Source organism: Choloepus didactylus, chromosome 1 (genome assembly GCF_015220235.1).
Source record: "Choloepus didactylus isolate mChoDid1 chromosome 1, mChoDid1.pri, whole genome shotgun sequence".
Lineage (NCBI taxonomy): Eukaryota > Metazoa > Chordata > Mammalia > Pilosa > Megalonychidae > Choloepus > Choloepus didactylus.
The window spans coordinates 120,397,477-120,418,784 of NC_051307.1; the positions used below are offsets into that span (position 1 = coordinate 120,397,477).

The 21,308-nt window shown below is 34.9% G+C and overlaps 1 protein-coding gene and 1 pseudogene across 2 annotated transcripts in view; both read left to right on the forward strand.

The window, feature by feature from the left end:
• Window positions 1-21,308, forward strand: part of SPATA16 (spermatogenesis associated 16) — a 320,164-nt gene that overhangs the window by 126,558 nt on the left and 172,298 nt on the right. The gene's annotated exons all lie outside the window — the stretch shown is intronic.
• Window positions 5,898-6,403, forward strand: LOC119537927 (annotated as a pseudogene).

The window sequence follows — 21,308 nt, forward strand, 5'->3', positions numbered from 1 at the left end:
ACGATGTCGAGAAACATATGACAACATAGATGAACCTTGAAGATATAATGCTGAGCGAAATAAGCCAGGCACAAAAAGACAAATATTATATGCTACCACTAATGTGAACTTTGAAAAATGTAAAATGAATGGTTTATAATGTAGAATGTAGGGGAACTATCAATAGAGAGCAATTAAGGAAGGGGGAACAATAATCCAAGAACAGATAAGCTATTTAATGTTCTGGGAATGCCCAGGAATGACTATGGTCTGTTAATTTCTGATGGGTATAGTAGGAACAAGTTCACAGAAATGTTGCTATATTAGGTTACTTTCTTGGGGTAGAGTAGGAACATGTTGGAAGTAAAGCAGTTATCTTAGGTTAGTTGTCTTTTTCTTACTCCCTTGTTATGTTCTCTTTGAAATGTTCTTTTATTGTATGTTTTTTTAAATTTTTTAATTTTTTTATTTTTTATACAGTTGATTTAAAAAAAGTTTAAAAAAAAAAAAAAAAAAACAAGGAAAAAAATATGCAGAGCCCCCTTGAGGAGCTGGTGGAGAATGCAGGGGTATTGGCCTGCCCCAACTCGATGGCTGCTGATGTGCTCACAGACATAGGGGACTGGTGGTTTGATGGGCTGAGACCTCTACCACAGGACTTGCCCTTGGGAAGATTGTTGCTGCAAAGGAGAGGCTAGGCCTCCCTATAATTGTGCCTAAGAGTCTCATCCCAAATGCCTCTTTGTTGCTCAGATGTGGCCCTCTACTAAGCCAACTTGGCAGGTGAAATCACTGCCCTCCCCGCTACGTGGGATCAGACACCCAGGGTAATGAATCTCCCTGGCAACGTGGAATATGACTCCCGGGGAGGAATGTAGACCCAGCATCGTGGGATGGAGAACATCTTGACCAAAAGGGGGATGTGAAAGGAAAAGAAATAAGCTTCAGTGGCAGAGAGATTCCAAAAGGAGCCTAGAGGTCACTCTGGTGGGCACTCTTACACACAATATAGACAACCCTTTTTAGGTTCTAATGAATTGGGGTAGCTGGTGGTGGATACCTGAAACTATCAAAATACAACCCAGAACCCATGAATCTTGAAGACAATTGTATAAAAATGTGGCTTATGAGGGGGGGACAGTGGGATTGGGGGGGGGCATAGGGATCACACTCCCGTTTGTCTAGTTTGTGGATGGATGAGTAGAAAGGTTGGGGAAGGAAACAAACAAACAGACAGACAAGGGCGCCCAGTGTTCTTTTTTACTTTAGTTGCTCTTTTTCACTTTAATTATTATTCTGGTTATTTTTGTGTGTGTGGTAATGAGGGTGTCGGGGATTGATTTAGGTGATGAATGTACAACTACATAATGGTACTGTGAACAATCAAATGTACAATTTGTTTTGTATGACTGCATGGTATGTGAATATATCTCAATAAAATGAATAATAATAAAAAAAGGGAAAAATACATATGTACACTTGTTTTAAGTGTTAATTTTTTTGGATGACTTGCAAAAAACAAAACTTATGTTCAGTGTCACCTACAATGAAATCACTGTGTAGAGATCTGAGTTCGTTTACTTTCATAATTATTGTCAAAGTTAAAATGTATTAAAACTCTGAAAACAGAAAAAAAAAAAAGAAAGATTCTATTGATGCATATTGCTTTTTGGTACATTCTCCACATTGTTTTGTTTTGTTTTGTTTTTTGTTTATTTTTTTGCAGAATTTTAGTACCATAAAGTAGAAAACAAAATGAAGCATAAAGTTTAAACTGTGTAGAAAAAAATCCTATTTTAAAAATTGTTTATAAAGGGCCCATATGCATTCATTCATTCATTCAACAAATATTTTTTGAAGACCCACTGAAAACCTGTTCCTAGGCTAAGCAGTGGGGAGACAGTTGTAAACAGGAAAGGCATGTTGTTAATACACCAGTAGTAGAGGCAGCAACCAAAGGTGAAAAAACTAAATAGTAATAAATATATAAGACAGTGTGATAAATGTTCGAGGGAAATAAACAATTCATGTTGCAGAGGCAGTTTAGTATACAGAGTCAGAGCAAAGGGTCTGGAATCTGACCAGTTAGGTTCAGTTTCTGATTCCCCCATTTACTACTTAACTTAAGTCTTCTTGTTTCACAAGAACTGTGAAAATTAAATTTAAATGCATGGATTTTTTACTCCAGCAATGACAAAATTACTCGTACTGGACCTGCCTTCCTGCCATATAAACAACTATAAAACTGGACAAAATATTTAAGGTAACTGTTTTCAAGCACTGAAGTGGGACTGTGATCTGTGAGAGAAGGGAAATACACACTGTGAGCCCCACAATCTTCTCAGCTTTTGTTGGGTTTTTTTCCTGCCCCAGTTCAGGGAGTGATAGCTCAAATTGAATCGAAGGCTTGTTGAGCTGAGAAGGCTGACATCGGAATACTGGGCTGCAGGAGAAGCTGTAATTTACAGGGCAGGTATAGATGCCATGTGGGAAGGGGGGCAGAAGTCTGCGTGGAGGCTCTGGGTTCTAGGTCAAGGTCTGAGCCATGTGTGAGAGGACTGAGACTCCATGAGGTCTAGCAGAGAGAGCCTGCTAAAGGACTGAGTGCTAAGTGCAAACACAGAGGGCCTGCTGTACTGGGAAAGGTCAGAGGACCAGGTTGGGGAGACCTTACTAAGCACCCCCGGCATTCAGTGGATGTTCCAGAAAGGCTCTGCCTTAAGAGAAAGAACCACAACCCAGAGAAAGGACCACACTCTAAGATTAAGGTCAAAACCAGAATAGATCTGCCTCAACAAAGGCTAAAACTAAGTTTGAGTAGAACAAAAGCATCCACTGTATGACAGCCTGCCAGGAAAAAAATCATGTTTTTCAGGGAAAGATTTCATAATCCAGCCTCTCTACAAGATAATCCTCCACAATGTCCAGGGGTAAAAACAAAAAAACAAAAAACAAAAAAGCTACACATGTAAACAAGTATAAGAAGAGATTCATAATTAAGAAAACAAGCAGTAAATAGAAACAGACCTCAAGATAACCCGGATGTTGAATTAGCAGATAAGGATTTTAAAGCAGCTAAGAAAAATATGTTTATGTTATAGCCATAATGAATAAAGAAATGGAAATCTCAATAGAGAAAAAGAGACTATAGAAGAGGAAAAAATGGACATTTTGTATTAATGAATAAAATCTGAAATAAAAAATGTACTGATGGGTCTTAACAGCAGATCGAAAACTGCTAAACAAAGGGTTAGTAAACTTGAAGAAAATTCAATAGAAATTATCAAATAAGAAGAACTGAGAGAAAAAGTAATTATAAAAAAATTAACCAACGCCTCAGTGACCTGTCCTCAGGAACAGTAACAGGCAATCTAACACACATGTAATTGAAATTTCAAAGACAGAGGAAAGAGAATGGGACATAAAAATAGTTGTTGGAAATTTCCAAAATTTGGTGAAAAGGGAACAAAAAAAATCAACTCATAGGAAAAGCAAGCGAGCCCCAACTAGGGTAAATACAAAGAGACCCACATCTAGGTACATCATAATCAAACTTCTGAAATACCAAATGAAGGGGAAAATCCTAAAGGCAGCCAAAGGAAAAGAACACATTACATACAGTTGACTTTCCATCAGAAACAATGGAGGCCAAAATACCATGGAACAATTTTAAAGAGCTGAAGAAAACTGCTGTCAAGCAAGAATTCTGTATCTATATATTTTGAAGCAAAAAAAAAAAAAAAAAAAAAAAAAAAAAAAAAAACTTCAAACATGTAAACAAAATACATTATTTCTTTAAATGCATACATAGAAAGTAGAGGAGGTATAATTTTCCTTGTATTGTAACCAAAGGTTTGAACTTGAATCCCTGCAACATCACTGACTATTCTTGACTTTACAAATCACTTAACATTTCTTTGTCTCACTTTCCACATCTCTAAACAAGGAATAATCACAATATCCCTTTGTCAACACTTTGGAAGAGGGTCAAATGATATCATAGTTGTGAAATGCTTTACAAATGGAAAAGTTTTATACAAATCTTAGCATTAAGTTCATCATTGTGTTTTATTTTTAAATGCATCAGATGACCAATCTGAAATTTTACAAGTCTTCTTCCTGTGAGCATGTTAGCTGAAGTTAACACAGTGGGTGTTCTAATTCTCATCAACAATGAGAAAACTATTTTGGGGTCCCCATGAGGACATGTTTGTTTTGGGCTGAATTTGTTGCACTCTATACGCAAAAATTTCCCAGACAAGTCATTTAAAAATGGAATAGGCAAGTACCAGTACTGAAACTGAAGAAGTCTGGGGAAATGCAGGGAACTGATGGAATGGATACTTGCTGTAAAAAATGTTAAAAAACAATTAACTGTTGGGATAAATGGAGGACTATTGACATTTCCTCATTTAACCAACACTGTTTTAACGCACTGAAGCTCAGTCCCACTGAATCTGCCTCACTGATGATAAACTATGAAACTGATGTTTCTCTGTGTCTTGTTCTCAAAGCCACTTCCTTCAATGTTTCACCATTCTCTTAGTTCTAGGAGACTTGCCTGGGATACTTGGCATGGATAAATCACTACATAGGCTACTTGCATGTAGGGCTTCAAGTAGCAAGAGACAAACTTGAAGCAGATCAGGTATTGGATGATAAAAAAAAAAAAAAAAGTGTGGCCAGATGCCCTACTCATTTTATAGCTCTTGCCAGTGTTTGATATCTAAAATTTTCTCTTTATTTCTTTTCCATGCCCAAATCTCTTATTGGATGTGCCTGACTTTGTTCTCACTCTAAAAGATTATTTTAGAAGAGCTGTCTTACAAATATGAGACCATTCTACTATTCATTTTACTTTTCACATTTTATGAATTTATATTTCATGGATATGGATAGCTTAATTGGATATGTCATAGATTTTTCACATCTCTGAAAACATGGTATTAGCCTCAACAAGAAATTTGCAAATCCTGGGATTATACTGTTATTGTTGTATTTACTTTATCCCTCTCTCATTTCCTCCTTTGTTGCTATGGCAAGAAACCATCATCTTTGTCCTCTCTTGGGCCTGTGGGCTATCCTCATTTTTTTCATAGAAGTCTGAAGAAAAGCCATGTGCTAAATTTTAATGCCTCTAGTTTAAAAATGAAATGTCTCTGTAGTGGCACTGCCTATATCTTTGCTCATAGGTTATAGCTGCTATCAATGGACAAAATGCAGAGGTTATGCCTTTCCTAGGTCTCCTGAAGCCAAATAATTTTGTAATTGAATACAAATATCCCTATGGTATTAGCAGTTATTATGCTTTTGTTATAAAATATGTCTTTGACAGAGAAGACAGTTGAATTCACACAGTGTTTGATTTTTGAGTGTTTAAAAATAATAGATTCATAGATGAAAGTAGTCTAATATAGAACTTCACTATATATTAAATTTTTTTTAGACTTGAGATTCCTCTGAGCATGCCTTGTGAAACCTAATCAACACAGGCAATGAAAAAGTAGTTCCTGGTTTTTGTGGCAAGAAAATAATGTGAGAGTAACATTGAGAAGGCACACAGATACCAAAAAAAAAAAAAAAATTTGTTTTAGGAGAGAGGGCAAAAAGATGATGTAATACAGTGCAAACTATTAAACAACTGTGTCCCATCTGCCTTTTCGCCTTCATTCTGACAGTTTTCACCTTCATCTAAATTTTTACTAATTATTTGCAAGCTAGTCCTCAAATTTTTGATCTTATAACCACTTTACAGTTTAAAACATTATCGAGGCTGGGCTTCAGTTGCCAGGGCGCTAAGGGCCAGGCAGCGTGGACAGCCGCCCGGCACCCCGCGCCCAGCCGCACCCCGCGACTGCAGCTCCTAGCCTCAGCACCGGGTCGCCGCCGCAGCCGCCGCGGCCCAGCTAGCGGCCCAGATGCAGGCCAGCAAGTGGGTGGTGGTGGGAGACGGAGCTGTAGGTAAAACTGATGAGTTACACAATCAATGCATTTCCTGGAGCACGTATTCTCATTGTCTTTGACAACTATTCTGCCAATGTTATGGTAAATGGAAACCCGGGTTTATGGGATACAGCTGGACAAAAAGATTATGGTCGATTATGGCCCCTCTCTTACCCGCAAACAGATGTATTCTTAATTTGCTTTTGCCTTGTGAGTCCTGCATCATTTGAAATTGTTGGTGCAAAGTGGTATCCTGAGGTGGGACACCATTGGCCCGACACCCATCATTCTAGTGGGAACTAAACTTGATGTTAGCGATGACAAAGACAGGATTGAGAAATTGAAGGGGAAGAAGTTCACTCCCATCACTTATCCCCAGCGTTTAGTAAAATACCTAGAATGCTGGGCTCTCACACAGCGGGGCCTCAAGATAGCGCTGGATGAAGCTTTCAGAAGAGTCCTCCTTCCCCCACCCACATGAGGAAGAGGAGGAGAAAATGCCTGCTGCCATAAATGTCAGAGCCCCTCGTTCTCTACTCTGTTCCACTCCGTTTTGCTCAGAAATGATGGAGCCTTCTCACTGGATGCCAAGTTTTTGTTACAGATTAGTTTTTTGTAAGACCATTTTGAACCAATCAGTTATTTCAAGGTTTTGTTTGTTTAAAGTGCAAGAGTTCAAATTTTCACATTCTATTAAAATGAAGCCCTATATAATAAGCCTTCTTAAAGCCTTATTTTTCAAAAGCCCCTATTCTTGCTCAGATTAAGAGTAGCCAAAATACCATTTGAACTAAGTTACATTGTTGTGTTACCAACACTAAGCACTAAACTGTTTTAAAGACCATTGTCTTCAGGAAGACCGTAGCTTCTGATGATAGGAAATGCAGACACTTTTTAACTAGTTTTCAGATGTAAAGCTTGAAAGCGCAGCCTCTTCAGTGAAAAGTTGCCATTTAATGCATTCAATAATTTATCAATTCATGTTCATTACATAAGATTGTGCTGTATATCTTAATGGAATGAGTATAATGACAACTCTTTGAATCAATCTTTTTGATTTCATAGTAATTTTTTAAGTTAATTTATTAGTTTTTGCTGAGATTTTGAAGAGAAATCTAATTCCCATGTTTCCTCTAATGAAGCATTCTGCTTTTAGCGGTGGTTTTACTGGGCTGGAGTACATGCAGCACTTGATGTGATCAAAGAACGAAGACAGTATTTTGACAAAATATAAAACAGATTAATTTACACTACATTGTATACAGAATAAATAAACTGAATAAAAGTATCAAAGGTACAATTTCTGTCAAATGCAGTAGATGAAGAAAGGTTGGTATTATCAGTAAGTGGTTTTCTTAAGTTTTTTTCTCCTGTACCTGCCATCTCTCCAAAACTAGACAGGTCACTCCCACAGTTGGTAACTTGAACTTAATAAGTGCTTTTCTTATAGAACTCTTGACAAGCAATAGGCCTCCTTGTATTATAAAATCTTTCTGAGAATGTGTTAGAATTAGTAATTAGTAAAAGTGCATTAGCCCATTTTCATATTACTTTATTCAAAGCTAATATGTGCTTTCCTTCATAACTAGGTGTAAAAATCATGTGTTGCAGCTTTACAGTTTTTTAAATATTTTACATATTCTTAAATTCTGACCCTTCTTAACATCACTCTCTTGCCAGCTGACCAACACTGCAATTTTTCTAATACTGACCCTCCCCTTTACCTCATCTACACAGACATGTGCTTTCTCTGTTGCTTTTCCTAAGAATGTTCCTTGGGGTCTGGAATGTGCCTTTTTGACCAAAAGAGGGGAAAGAAAGAGAACAAAATAAGGTTTCAGTGGCTAAGAGATTTCAAATAGAGTTGAGAGACTGTCTTGGAGGTTACTACTATGCAATATTCAGCTAGATATCCCAAATGGCCACAGTATGATAAACCCAAGTCAACAGTAGTCCCCAAAACCCTAAAGAATACCCAGGTCCCTATCTGAGACTCTATAAAAGTGTCACTTACTAAGTTTATTCTTCAGAAACTTAAATCCTTCAGAGAGCTCCTATGCCAGCTGTGCTGGTTTGAATGTATTATGTCCCCCAGAAAAAAAGCCATGTTCTTTGATGCAGTCTTGTGGGGCAGACATTTTGGTGTTGATTAGATTTGCATGGAAATGTGCTCCACCCAACTGTAGGTGATAACTCTGATGAGATATTTCCATGGAGGTGTGGCCCCACCCATTCAGGGTGAGCCTTGATCACTGGAGCCATGTAAATGAGCTGATGGGCAGAGGGAACTCAGTGCAGCTGAGAGTGAACTTTGAAGAGGAGCCACAGCCAAGAGGTACACTTTGAAGAAAGCACAGGAGCTGCAGATGAGAGACAGTTTGAAGATGGCTGTTGAAAGCAGACTCTTGCTCTGGAGAAGCTAAGAGAGGGCAAATACCCCAAGTGCAACTAAGAGTGACATTTTTGAGGGACTGTAGCCTAGAGAGGAACATCCTGGGAGAAAGCCATTTTGAAACCAGAACTTTGGAGCAGACTCCAGCCACGTGCCTTCCCAGCTAACAGAGGTTTTCTGGATACCATTGGCCATCCTCCGGTGAAGGTAAGGGATTGCTGATGTGTTACCTTGGACACTTTATGGCCGTAAGACTGTAACTGTGTAACCAAATAAACCCCCTTTTATAAAAACCAATCCATCTCTGGTGTTTTGCATTTCAGCAGCATTAGCAAACTAGAACACCAGCTAAGTCCTCAAACCCAGAGGCAACAGCCTCTTCAAGAACATCAACCAGGTGCATCCCCTTTTCCCATAATTTTGATACCCCTTTTCAACATGAACAAGTGAGGGTGGTCACTGCCTAGACATCCCTGAAGATTGGGAAAGTGATTAAACTAGAGGAAAGGGTAGCAACAGACAGAATAGATTTTAACAAAGGATTATGAATACTGAATCTCTATACAATTTTCTTTTTCTTGGTTGCTGGGGTATTGGAATGGCTAGAAGGAAAGAACTGAAATGGTGGAACTGTAACTCATAACATTCTTTGAAATTTGCTATATAGCTACTTGTTAAATCATACTTTGAAAGTTATCACCTTTTTGTATATATGATATATTTCACAATAAGGAAATAACTGAAACTCTGGAACTGTAACCCATAGCATTCTTTGAAATTTGCTAACAACTTGTTAAATTGCGCTTGGAAAATTGACAGTTGCAGAACTGTGGGGTGTTTTTACATTGATCTTCTGCTAATGCAATTAGCAGTATGTTTTGCATGTATGACTTAATAAATCCTTGAATCATAAAAAAAAATTATTGAGGATTTCAAAGAGTTTTTACGTGGATTATATTTATCAATATTTTTCATATTATAAGTTTAAACCCAGAAATTAAAAAAATATTTACTCATTCATTTAAAAATAATAATGAATTAATAAACCCATTCCATGTTTACATAAACTGCCTATTTTATGATAAATAACTATATTTTCCAAAACAAAAAAAAAGTGAGAAAAATTGCATTGTTTTACATTTTTCAAACCTAATATCTATTATAATAAAAGAAAGCTGGGTTCTCATATCTGATTCTGCATTCAATCTATTGCAATATGTTGTTTTGGTTGAATTTTATGAAAAAAATCCAGTCTTACATAAGATATGTAGTTAGACAAAGAGAATAAAATTTTAATAGCCTTTTCAGATAATCCTGAATATTCTTATTTGATACTACACCAATATTTAATTAGTAGTGTTTTCTTAAATATTCATTGCAATGTGGATTCTGAAACCATACCAATGAAATTTTGTATTCTGTTATATTAAAAACCATTGATATATATTGCATTTTGAATGGATTATTTACCTATGCATGACTTAGTAATATCACACATTAACAATAGGAAAATATTGGTTCACTGACTTATGCAGGTTTTCAAATGTTAACACATTTCATTATACAATAGAAAATAAAAAGAATCACACTTGTTAATGTCACCAATATCATCAGAAATGTTTGCAATATTGGGCAGCATTTAACTCACAGTGACAGAAGTTTTCCAAAATTCTAATTTTTGCTTAAAGCACAAACTTTTATCACTGGCAATAAATGCTGTCGGTTCTGTTCCTTTAAATGACAGGCACATTTACTTCATTTACAAGAAAACATCTGCCAAATACTAAGCCTGATAACCATAGTTTTTCCATCAGTTATTCTTCTACGTAAAATCTGGTGTTTTAGGGAAACAGCAGCTAGCTCAGCTTGCAATTAAACAATGGTACAAAGACACATGTGCTTTTCCTCAAGACAGTCATCATCTTTTGGTTTGCAGTAGACATGCTTTATGCATCCTACCCATTTTGTCACACCCAATATTAAAAAGATGAACTCAAGGACTGAGATCTTATTACTTTTTTTGTTTGTTTTGTTTTGGCTTCACTAAGGACCTCTTATGTAAACTTTTTTTTTTTTTTTTTTTTTTTTTTTAGCAAATGCACACCATGATGAAGAATACAATCAATGACAGCTAGAACTATTAGGTATCACCTGTTTGATTCCTTCAAAGGAGTCAGCAGTTTTACTTATCATGACTTTCGCAACATCAGTGCAAATGCCGGAATATTGAAAAAGGGAAATAACATCTTATTGTTATTATGAAAATAATTTGGATCTTGTGAGCCCCTGAAAGTGTCTGGAGAACCCTCAGACCACACTTTGAGAACTATACCAGTTCATAGCATTCTTAGTATCCTCCCAGCTATTGTGTCTCTCATCTTTGTTCAGAATAGTTTCAATGATTGTCTTCTTTATAAATATTTTGACCATATCCTTGCTTAGTAATCCTTGGAATGTTAGTAATTTCTTTTATAAAATTGAAAGTCCTTTAACTGATGAGCAGTCCTTTAATAGTTTCCTGCCTTTCATGCTGGTCAATGTATTCCTGTATCCAAGCAAATTTATAAGGCAGTGTTTAATAAGGCTAATGATCCTCTCTCACCAAGTCGTTTTTGGATTTTCTTCCTCTCTTCCTTAAATTTTCTTCCTCTCTTCCTTAAATTTGACCATTTAAATTTGACCTCTCTTCCTTAAATCTGACCATTTCAAAATGCAGCTCAAAACTCCTTCTTCCCCGAATTATTTTCAAATCAGTCCCTTTGCTGTTACACATTTTTTAATCATTGCAGACCCCATCCCCAGACCTTTTGTCTTTTCCATTTTCTTTGGATCTATCCCACAGTTTAGCTATGGTTTGAGTTTCTGTTTGTGCCAGCTTATGTATGTATTATTATCATTTTTCACACTTGCATTAGTACTTGTATTTAGAAGCTGGTCCCTTAGTATCTAACATAGTTTTCTAAACACAAGAAACACAATAAATGCTGTTTTCATTATATCATAGAAATGGCAGCACTTCTAAAGACATCTGGAAAAGGTTGTATTTTTTCCAAAGTTATGTGCTATGACACTTTATTTGGTACAAGTCACACTCAGTACATTGAGCCAAAGAGGACAGGATGTCAAAATGGGAAATTTAGTCCTCTTTGTCAATTAATGGAGAATTAATGGAGGCAGGGTTTTTGTTTGAGAAGTGGAAAAGTTTTGGTATTGGACAATGTTGATGGTAGTACAACTCTGTGAATGTAATTAATGCCAATGAATTGTTTGCTTGGGGATGACTGAGATAGAAAATTTGGGGTTGTATATGTCTTGCCACAATTTTAAAAAAAGAGAAAGACCAAAGAGACAATGACAGTTAAATGCGATTAGACTGGATCTAATACTAGAGGAGAAAATGCTAAAAAGGGCATTATTGGGACAACTAAAAAAATTGAAATATAGACTGTATGCTTTATATCAATGTGAAATTTATTGAACCTGAAAACTATACTTACTGTGGTTACATAAGTGAATATCTTGCTTTTAGGAAATAAAACCAGAGGTATTAAGTATTAAAGGAGCATGGTGTATGCAGTCTCCTCTCAACTATTTAGAAAATAGATAGAAGATAGAAAGAAGATAGTATGCAATAGATAGATAGATAGATAGATAGATAGAATAGATAGATAGATAGAATAGATAGATACATATATGCACAGAATGATATAGCAAAGGAAATGTGACGAAATATTTAAAAATCTGGGTATCTGGTTAAGGGGTATGTTGGAGTTCTGTGTATTGTTTTTGTATTATTTTTGCAACAGTCCTGTAAGTTTGAAATTTATTTCAAAATGAAATGTTTTTTTTAAAAAAAATAATAAACTTAGAAAATCCCCTTATGAATCATTACCAGTCTAATTTATAATACTCATAATTATTAGTCTCCCTTAATTGGAATCACTTCGAGAAATGGAAATTTGGTCTATAGCTAAATGCTGAATCCAACATTGAGAGCTGTTTCCATATCAAAATACATATCCAAGTCAAAATTTGGCTTCAAACTTTCAAACTATAGTATATAATCTAAGGGTTTAGCTGGGATGGACATAGAAACGCTTAATGTTGTACAACCCCACTAATTCTGTTAATTGAACAAAGGAAACACATAGATAATTGTCAGAAGTTTTAATGCTTCCTAAAGCACAGGTATTACACTCACTATTTCTCTTTGATCAAGGGGATACAAGGAGCTTTACAGGAGGTCAAATATTGTTATCTGGATGTTATTTCTTAGTCCCTAAGCCAAAAGTTCATGATATTAATATGAGCAACTTTAATATATGAATATATACCAATGGTTTTTATTTTTCTGCATTGAATTACTTGAGAATCTCTCTAATTCTCAGATCCTAAAAGAAATAAGCATCTGACTCCATTATCTAGTGAAGCTATGTAGCAGAATCCACTATAATTTATTTCAGTTCATTTTAAAGATTCTTGCCTAATGTAGTTGAAGGAAAAGGAAGCATAAAAAAATCATAGAATGCAGGCTGACATGTACTTCCATACAATAGGGTTACCCAAAATATTAGTTTAAGTATGTATTTACTCTTCTGGCTCCTTTCTTTAGAACATGTACAGTGTCTGGAACATGGTTGACAATAATTGTTGCTAAATGAATCATCAGTAATTTCTGATAGGTTAGAACAGAAGGGAATTTATTAATTGTAATTTTCAAAGCAATAATTCTGAAATGCATCCCACCCAAGTAATACAGAGAATACAAAAAAAAAATTGTGATATTTGACACACTGTTCTTGAACCAGCACCACCACTGTTCCACTTTCCTCCCCCTCAATATTACAAAGACAGTTGAATAATGCTTTACATCTACTTCTTTGGGTTTTGAATTTTGATAGCTTTTCTTCAAGACAGTTGATAGCTGGTGTTTGGTTCACAGACCCTGAAGAAAAGATAATAGTGCCTACATTGTGTTATTTTTTAAGAGAAAACATCAAGAACAAAAAAGGAAAATGTCAAATGATAAGCTGATATACTGTATTACTTAAAGACTGTTTTGTCGAGAGAACTGACCAAGTGATTTACTAACAGCTTTTACTGGACAGTCTTTGGATTACAATATAGATGAAAAATAAATGGGAATCCATTTCATGTTTGCTCCACATAGGCACAAAAAGAGGGAAGACACAATTACAGTTTTAAAATGTGGGGTTTTAAATCTGACACCTTGGGGCAAGGGTGCACAGAGATGGTGGCCCCAGCATCCAGAGACTGTGTGACTGGGTGAGAGCATGAGGGCATGTGTGTGCCTCCAGGGCTGATGACCAGAGTTCCAGAAAGTTCTCCCTGGCAAAGCGGGTCAGGTTTGGTAATAATAGCCTAAGTTAAAAAAATGTATTTGAATCTCACCAATTGCAACAAAAGTACCACACTACTGAAAGTGTTAATAATAGGGAAAACTGAATGAGGGGGACTATATGGGAACTCTATACTTTCTGCATAATTTTTCTATAATCCTACAACTTCTCTAATAAACAAATATTTTTTAAAAAGTAAAAAAAGTGGGGTTTTCTTTTCAATTTTTTTAATTAGAAAAAATGATTTTGTTTTGGGAAACTTTTTTCAAAGTTCATACTTATCTCTGTGTCTATATCCAATTATTACATAAATTGCCTTTGAGGCTTGATCACATCTGCCTACTTGTCGAGATTATGTGATTGTGTTAATCTGACGTTCAACTGCAACAGATGCACAAAAGTCACTGGAGAGAGGCCTCTGCCGTATTCAGGTCACTACACATGTACAGCCCATTGGTGATAACTCTTAGATAAGATTAAGTTCTTTTCTTGGCTCCTGGGGAAGAGTGTCATTCAGCCACTTGAGTAACATTGCTTTATTCCATAAACATTTATTGAGTGCCTATTGTGCACCAGACATTTGCTAAATGTTGCACATATAAAATAAATAATATTCCATTGTTGAAATGTCTTCAGAATAAAAATGTCAAAGACATGTAGAAAATAAGAAATGTTCTCCATTCATTGCTTAAGAAAGCATATTACTGCACATTTCTAAGGGTCCAGTAGAGTAGTATCATAATTACTTTTCATGATTACTGGTGCATGTTAACTGATGGTATTAATTTTGATGATCAGTTTGGAAACTTAAAGCTCTAAATAGCCTCATTCTAAAGGTTCCATATCTTGGTATTGATTACCTATTAAATTTGTCATTTGAATCCTTTAATTCTCATTCTATTTTTCTTAACAAGGTAATCGTATACTCAAATTCTAAAGTAAAATATACTTAAACAAAGATCCTGACCATTCTTTAATGTGAGTTTATTACTAGCTTTATGGAGAAGAAAGAAAATATAGCATCTTTCTGACTATATATTGTTCAATAGTTTTTCAATAATTTGCAACAATATAGCAAATTATTTTAAATATTTATCCCACTGATTGTTGGTCACATAAAAAATAAAGTGTTTATTGCTTACTTGAGGTAATTGCATAATTTAATATTTCCACCTATGTAATAATTGATTGTAATTTGGGATGCAAAACGTCAGATGATATTTGAGATACTCCCCTGTTTAACTTCTGTGCAAAGACTTTCTGTTATGCTGTACACATGCTGGGATCTCAAGAAATGCTTGAGAATGATTTCCTGTTGTTCCTCTGATAAGTTAACTTTTGCTATCAAGCTTTTACAAAAGTTTGTTCTATTACTGTTTCAGCAGATCTATATACTTTATTCTACTATGATTTGCCATAATTTTCTTATTTTAGAAATTGATGCCTTTAATTCTAATTTAAATTCTATTAATTAATTCTATTTTATAAAATAGTTTCATTTCTCCCATGTAAATTAAATTGGGACATTCTATTTTTCTGTCTGTTTGTCAAAGGAAGATACTTGAAGTGAGTACATGAATTTCTCAATTCTTCTCAATAAGTGGAGAATTGTTATACTTTATTTTAGCTTTTAGATGTAATCAATCTTTTGTAGTGATCCCAGTGACCAAATAAGAAACAGTCACTAAGATTTCACTGCATCCCCAGGTAGTGTTAACACTGTTGTATAAGTTTCCTTTCCATTCCCATTCCTTCTACCCTCCTCAAAATTCCGGTTACTAGTTTGAGGTTTGGAATTATACCAACACCCCTTGTTTAAAGAGGCTCCAAGGAGCAGCCGTATGGAACACTTGCTGATTATTCTATTAATCTGGTACTGTGGACACTGCTATATATCAGGAATCTCTGGATAAGCTGATTCTTCTGATTATACAAGAAATATTCTTCTCCTGAGCAACTGAATTGTTTAAAACAGATGATCTCTTCCTCTTTCCATTAACTAACAGCAAACCTAGAGGAAAATGTGTAGTCCATCTCAACCAAACTCTTAAGATCTTATGGTAGATATTTTGTGTGCTAACCTCAGGCTTCATCTTAACTCCCCTACTTTTTATCCTGCTTTTCTCATTCAGTTATTTTTACTTTGATTTGATCTCATATGTATTTTATAAGCTGACTCAAACCCTTCCTACAGTAGAATATAAATAGATAATAATGCAACCACTCACTCTTCAGTGTTCAGTATCCTGACATTTTCCTATATTTTAATTATTTTGTAACTTGTTGAGAACCCTTTTTTATTCATTAATGGAAATAGTGCTTATATGCTAGAACAAAAGGTATCTATGTTGGGAAAAGATTCTCCATGGGTCTCCTGCATTTTTGCATGTCTTATGAACATGACACTAACTTCCTTTGTTCCAGAATATCTTTTTAAAGATGTTAATATGTTGAACAGCCTTGAAAGGTAGAGAGAGCATTTTTCTCTGAAGAGAAAGGAAAATTTGCTTACAGCCTTGGAAGACGGAGACAGTGTCTCCCTCTAGAGTAAAGGACACTACTCTTACAGCCCATTATAAAAGATTCACATTCCCTAAGCTCAGAATTCCTCTCCTGTAATGCAACTACTGCGTGTGAAGGTGTCACTGGATCTCCTTTGAATCCCACTCTGGGAATTGGGCCTCAGGAAACCAGTGCAAGAAAAGACTGATACTCTGGCTACTGCAATTGTTATAAGTAATAAACTGTCCTTTGTCTCTGACCCTGGAGGCTCGTGTCTCCTACCAGCATCCATGAAACTATAGCAGGCTAACTTGTTAGCTTGCAAGTAGAAAAATCTCAGACCCTACACAGTTCTTGACAATGTATTACAAGTAATTTTTCAGACTATGTTTGAAAGTTATCTAGCCTAATTTCCCACTCAGTCAGAATATCCCTTAAAGGCTTTCAGTAAAAGAAAACTGTTCATAACATTATAGCATCACTGATTTTTTTTTCTACTTCTAAAGTGTGTTTAATTATACAAGTTTTTCATCCTTGCCATGATCATGTATAATTCTAAGATAATAGTTAAGAATCATAATTTTATATTCTAAGTGTTTGAATTAATATTCAAAGTTAGTTTCTGTTTGATTCAAATATATTTTTTTAGAACAGCATAAAAACAAAACTAAACATGACCAACATATTAGATTTTCAGCAACATTATTTGTTGCTTACAAATATACAAGTGCTAATCCTTGGAATTTTTCTCACTTCATTTTACTTCTTACCAATGACACTTCACAATTCTACATTGTTATACATAATTTCAATAGTAAGTCTTGTTCAAAATTCTTGACTCTGCTGAATTGAGTGCTGAATTAATTGCTTTAAATATAAAAGCTTTTATTTAACACTATGAATTTTCTGATGTGAAATCCATCTGAGGATTTTCCTAAATTGACACTAAGGAATGAGTGATCCCTGAAGACATATCTTCATTCATGACACCGATGAGTTTTACACAGTGTGAATTCACACTTGCCCTACAAGTGTATGAATAAATGATTTTGTTTGGTTTTTCATGAATAACATCACCAGCATGCATTATCTGACACTCTCTCAAAGGGCTTCATTCTCTGATAAAGACTTGTCTCTCTATCAGGTAGAGCAGTGGAAGTAGACCCTCCTTATATTAAACTGAGCTATTTTTAAGTTCATAATACTGATTTTTTTCCTGGCCTCATCTAGCATCGTGTAGAATAATTATTCCATTTTCTACATGGCAGGTCTTTTTATTTGAATGTACTTACTAGGTCTCCCTAATGTTATTTTACTCTCTAAACATGTCAATTCCATTCCATATTCTTCACACACTGTTCTCCAGACCCATCAGACACTAGGAATACTTCAGTATGGTGACAGTTCTCAAAGATGTTCTGAGCTATAGATAAATTCAAGAGACTATATGGCTGGGGCACAATTCAGTGAAAATACCACTGCCTTTTATTATTTGGGCACAGTATGTTGTTTATTTAACATAAAATTTTACATGCATTTTTTGTAGCTATATCATATTGTCTTATCACTTTTAGCTGGTGTAGAGTTAAAATATTGACACCTTTTCCACCTGATCAAACTCAAGCCATGTTTGTATTTGTAAAACTTATCTTTGAAACCCATAACATAAGCCTTTTATCTTTAACAAGTCCAAATAATTTTGAACTTTGTTTCTTCCACCAGTGATACTGACTTCTTGTTATGCAAAATTTACACCATCTGAAAAATTTATTGGCATCCTTTCAATTTCTTATTCTTAGTCACTAATGGAAATATTGTCTACATAAAAGGCTAAGGACATAACCATTACATTCCTTCTTTCATAATAACCCAAACCATACTTCAACAGTCGTTAATTAGTCAATCAACTACTTATAAACTACTGACTAAAATGCTATTATCCAGCATAAATATCACTGTCTTATCCATAAGGATATCTTGCTTTTGTAAAATGAAATAATCCATGTTCCTGGCATCCTTTAGATATATCAATAGATTTAAAGTAATGTCAGCACTTTGCTAGGACAGTAAGAAGGATGTGGTTTCAAGAGGATAAATCAGTACTAATTAAGTTTGCTAATAACTGATCAAAATAAAGAGAACTGGAAATAGGCATCTTCACCTGAATAAGAAATTGCTTCCCTGAGTTGTAACCTCATATAAAATGAAACATTAAACCACTGGGCAAGTGAGCACAAACACTCTCACTGACAGAAGTCAGGCAAACATCCATGGCTTCTGGTGAAAAAGTAGAATCAAAACACTTCTGTCTCTGGGAAAGAAGTAGGAAAATTTCTGTCCCCAGAACACAAGCAAATTTCCACTAATACTGAAGGAAAGCTAAGTCATAAATCCTCTGGCCCTGGGAGAGAGGTAGGAACATCTTTTGGGCTCAGGAACGGTACCAACAAGAGTTCTGCTATCATTGGGTAAAGGGAAGAAAACTCTCCAACCTGAGACCAACCACATATTCAAGGCAAAGTTTGGCTGGTATAGGCAAGAGTTTCAGAAGGAGGAAAGAGAGAGAGAGAGTGGGTTAAAGATAAAAGGCAAGAAATTTCAAAATTTAAAGAGAAACAAAGAGCACAGATCCAAAAAGCCCAGATAACATTAAGAGAATAAAAACAAAACAACAGCACAACAGAACTTCATAATGGAGTACAATAAGGCAAAGAAAAGAAATAAAGGTCATACAGATTGGGAAAAAAAAAAGAAAAAAGCCTATCTTTATTTGCAGAAAACAAACTTATCTATATAGAATATCCCAAAGTATCTACAGAAAAGCTTTCAGAACTAATTAGTGAGCTTAATAATGTCTCAGAACACAAGGTCGATACACCAAAATCAATTATGTTTCTATAAATTAGTAATGAACAACTGGAAATTGAAATTTAAAAACCATTAACAATTACAATATTGACAAAAATATAAAATATTTTGGATAGATCTACCAAAATTTGTACAATAGTAATGCAGAAAACCATAAAACAATGATAAGAGAAATTAAATAAAGCCTAAGTTACAGAGATAAACCATATTCATTGATCAGAAGACTCAATATTGTTAAGATGTTAAAAACTCCCAAATTGACCTACAGATTTCTCAAAATCACAGTAGGCATCTTTATGGAAAGTGACAGGCTAACTTCTAAAACTTAAATGGAAAAGAAAAGGATTTCAAAAAGTCAGAATAATTTTGGAAAAGAACAAAGTTGGGAGGACTTGCATTACCTGATTTTAAGACATTTTATAAAGCTACATCAGTCAAGACAGTGTGATATTGATACAAGGATAGACATATATATCAGTGGAACAGAATAAAGTATCCAAAAATAGACCCCATATGTATAACCAACAAATTTTTGATAAATGTGCCAAGGCAATTCAATAGAAAAAGGATAGTCTTTTCAATAAGTGATGCTACAGTAATTATAAATCCATATGCAAAACTAAAAAAAAAAGTTTTTATCTCACTGCATGTCCAAAATTAATTCAGTTTATAAACCTAAATGTAAAATCTAAAACTATCAAAATTTTTGAAGAAAACATGGAAGAAAATCTGTTAACTTGGGTTAGGCAAAGATTTTTTAGATTTTAAAAGCACAAGCCTTTTTTTTTTTTTAATGCCTCCTCCTTCCCTCCTCCCTCTTTTGATTCTGTATGTATATTGACTCAATCTCTTTGGCTAAATCTTTTCCTTACTACTCCTCCAGCCAAGCCATGCCATCTTTCTCTCCAGTCCAGTCCAAAAGAACTTGTCTGACAGAGCAAGATTCTTCTAGGAAGAGTAGTTCCACTATGCTAGAAAACTACATCATGGGCAAATAGAAGCCAGACTAGAAAGACCCATTGATTAAGGACTTTGTCCCATTGCATATGTAGGCATCTATTAAATAAGCATAAGTGAATGAATATTACAATGTAAGAGGAAAGCATTAGCTGTGATGCAGAAGAAGAAAAAAATATTGGTCAAAGAGTTGGGAGACTCAGGCCCTAGACAGACTTCTGCTGTAATCTACTCTGACATACTTTTACAGTAATTTTTATAGGGACAAAACATATAAACAAGCTTTATAAGCAAACTATTTTTCCAAAGTAATAGAAATAACCACATATCAATAGTTTTCTCTACTATTTTTGTCTGTCCGTTTTTAAATTTCCAAGATTTTAATCAGAAATCACCAAAGCAAATGTCTGTTTTCTTAGAGGATTAATTATTCATTTGCACAGATAAAGTACAGTAAAATTTGATTAATTCAGATGCCACTAATTCAGAAATTATCATAGGAAAGGCAGTAAAGTGTAATACAAAGCACTGTATTATACCTTACAGTGTAAAATCTTACAGGCTACAGATGAAAAATATGACAAACAGCCCTTCAACTAACTAGTTCATATGGCTTTACACAGGCCCCTTAACATCTCTGGCTTTATTTGTGTTTAAAGTGAGGGAGTTGAGCTAAATTATAAAATCAATCCATTTCATCTATAGAATTCTATGATGCCACAAGGCCCAGATTTCCATTTTTTCCTTTCCATAAGAAACCTTTCTGGGAATGAAAATTTTTTGGTCTGCCTGTTGGTTTCTTTTTATTGTGGAGTTCATGACTAGCCCTGAGGGGTCATATGAATTCCCTAAATTTGGACAATCATGTTGACATGCATTTTTTAAAGCAGTTTTATTGAGATGTATCAACATACCATACAATTCATCCATTCTGTACAATCAATGGCTTCAGTATATTCACAGAGCTGTATATTCATCCCCACAATCATCTTTACAACATTTTCATTACTCCAAAAAGAAAAATCCCATACTCCTTAGCAGTCATCTCTCAATCTTTCTATCCTTCTGCATCCCTACATAACCACTAATCTATTTCTGTCTCTAAAGATTTCTTTATATTTACATTTTATATAAATGGAATCATACACTATGTATTAATTTTGTGCCTGGTATCTTTCACTTAACATAATGGGTTTTTAAAACTATTATCATTTTTTAATTAGAGAACCTGTAGGTTTATAGAAAAGTCATGCAAAAAATACAATGTTCCCATATACCCCCGTATTGTTGACACTTTGCATTAGTGT